Below are 3,261 nucleotides of genomic sequence, written 5' to 3'. Positions count from 1 at the left end.
TTGACCATGTCTACATGCCTAAATGCACTGAGTTGCCGCCATGTGATTGGCTGCTTAGAAATTAAGTGTTAACGAGCAGTTGGACAGGTGTACCTGATAAAGTGGCCGGTGAGTGTATATTTCTATCTGCATTTGGACTCATAAAAGTTAATTGTAATTGATAATTAATTAATTAGTGAATTAACCATCAGGTAATAAAGTAATCAGTCTGTTTAACATGCCAACTGGTACAATAAAAACTAACTCTGAGCAGGAAACAGGTCAAAACTGTACAAAATATATAATAATTTGGATGATTTCAGATGAAAATCCTTCTTTGTCTATAAATGTTCTCTAACTAGAACTCATCAGGTGGCAGTTTTAGCTTCACCTGAATCAGATCCTGAAAACATATTTTATGAAAAAAACTTGCTATGAGGTTATCAATCCTTAAATCTTAAACTTTTAAAAACTAACTGTAAGCAAAAATAATCATTAGCTGCAGCTCAGACATTTCTGATGAAAAAAAGGAAACATATTAGAAAAAATAGAAACTTAAAGGAAACTTCATTCTAGAAAGAAGTGGACTATGAGAGACGACGTTTATTACATTTTCTGTAAATTATTATTTTGCTCTATTGAAAAAAACAATACTTCTATTTTTCTACTCCCCTCTATTGATCTATTATAAACTCTGTTTCAGGTTTTCTGTTCTACAGGAAGAGAATTTATCTGTTATTTCTGCTAAAAACTACCTTGGAGAAAATATTTACTTAAACACATGAAGCCACATGTTGGAAAAACAGAAATGTGAAAGAAGGAAGCTGAGCTAAAGGATTTTGAAGGAAAAAAATATTTTACCAACTTTTTAATTTACCGGTACTTCTAAGTTTTCTTGGAGGGAAAATACAACATATCAGTCTCTGGATAGTAATGTTATGTTCACAGTAACTGCAGCTTTTACAGTATGTGGAAACACAGGAAAAGGTGAAAGGAAATATAAATCATAACCTACCCTGTACAGTGATGTTGACTGCGTTGCTAAAATCTCCTGATCCAGACTCACACCAGTACACTCCACTGCGAGACCAGTCTGTGCTTATAGAACATGAGGATCCAGTCATTGTCCCCCAGTTGGAGCAGTGNCAGTCTGTGCTTATAGAACATGAGGATCCAGTCATTGTCCCCCAGTTGGAGCAGTGAATGTCTGATAGTCCACCTGTTTCTGTAAACCTCCTCAGTCTCCACTCAGTGTTCTTCCCACTACAGCTCAGAGTGACAGACTGATTGATAAAATGTTGAACTCTGTCTGGAGTCACTAAGAGAGAAGCAGCTGGATGAGAGTCTGAAAAACAACAACACGAAAATAAAACATAATTAAATATTTGCAAGGCATCTCTTTAACAGTTATGTGGAAAAATTTTGTCCAATTTAAATGGATTGTAAAAAGATGTGATTTACAGAAAGATACACATCAAAGGGGCCTAATCACCTTCTATAGCAAAGACCCTAAACCTCAGATATTCATGTTAAAACAAAGCAATAGATGCCAAGCATTCATCCTGATAGTGTTTACTTTGTTCTTTTTGAGCATGAAAAGATTTTCTTACCAATTGCGATCAATAGACATAAACTCTGCTGTGCAGCCTCACCATCATCTAACAAACTCTGGCAGCTTCAGTTCCTACCTCAGTGAAAACCAACCAACCAATGTTCATATTTATTCTAAGCACTACTCAGCTGTTTCCCTCTTGGCATCAAAAATTTCAAGGGCGTAGGTTTCATTTGAACTTTGGTAGGGACACTATTGGTCGGATGTCATTGGTGCTTTGCGATGTGCATGCTCTTTTTTATGCTCGACGTGAGCATCCGTACTGATAAGAGGAATTCATTGTTAAAATAGAAAAGCATCATTTTGCTACATTAATAAAAAATTATAAGCACTACACTCATTAGATGCTGTTTATCAATGTTTGAATTATCACCGGCTATGATGAATGTGGAATTAGGACTGTTTTCCACTTTGAAATGGTTTCATTTGAACGACTAAGAGAGAAGGTAAATACAGTATTTTCCTTTGAAGATATAGAATTGTGCAGAGTTAAACCCCACTCTTATATTTTAACCTACTATGCTCTTTCTGAATCAAGCAAAATAATGCATTCATTAAAATATCAACTTCACTATAAAAGTTGGACTTCTGGGCTGTATTTACTCTGTGTAGCCCATTTCATGTATTTTATCTGGGGCTGAAAAAATGAATCGTATCAATTAATTATTTAAATAATCACCAAGTAATTTACAAGTGATTCATCATTAACTGGAGCATAGAGACTTTAAAACATACGGTAATATAAATGTAAAATGTGCCTTTCCCCGACAGAGCAACCCAGTTAGATCTGTAATTATACAAAAATTGTAAAAATACAATATATATAAAATATATAAGATTTAAAAAAATGTTTTTGTTATTCTCCATCCAGAACTCCTCATGTGGAAATATTTTAGTTTCACCTGGTTTATTTAGACATCACCTGAAGCACTGAAGGGCAGCTGCTTCACCTACAAGTTGCCCTGTATCATTATTACTGGATATCTGTGTTTCCTATAATCATATAATGTATAAGTGCATTTTTAATAGTAAATGATTAAATGTAACACAGCCTTTTATCATTGTCCTATATTGCTTACTGTCTGACTGTTTAAATAGCTCCTTATGTCTATTTCTTTTTAACGGCATCATCTACAAACACAACACTGAGAATGTGTATTCAAATATAAAATCACTTTCAACAATTATAAAAGACAATATAACACTATCTTATCTGTAATTTAATAATATCCAAAATAAACAGCCAGATTCAAGCGGTTTTACCAGACATTAATGTTTTTACTAATTTACTTATAGTCTGCGTGGAAATCTATGTAAGATAAAATCAATGTAAGACCCACTGTTGCAGAATTACAACATTTTTTGTCCTCCCAAAATAAACCTTTTTTTTTTTTTTTTTTTTTGGTTCAACTGCATTAACATACTCATTGAGTCATGCTGTTTCATCTCACAATGCTATTGGGTCCTACATTTGTATACAAGGCCTACCCTCAGGTGAAGAAGTCACACAACCTCCAGATCTTTGCTTGAGCATCATCCCCTCGATTTACTGGACTGGATTTATCTAATTGAAGTAAGTAAAAAGCTTTGCATATTTTTTTCTGTGTTTATTACAGTGTCTACAACATGTAAATATGTAGTTATTGTGGAAAATGTGCCCTACACTTTAT

Source organism: Cyprinodon variegatus, unplaced genomic scaffold (assembly GCF_000732505.1).
Source record: "Cyprinodon variegatus isolate N-32 unplaced genomic scaffold, C_variegatus-1.0 Scaffold1107, whole genome shotgun sequence".
Lineage (NCBI taxonomy): Eukaryota > Metazoa > Chordata > Actinopteri > Cyprinodontiformes > Cyprinodontidae > Cyprinodon > Cyprinodon variegatus.
Note: the sequence above shows the minus strand (reverse complement) of the source record.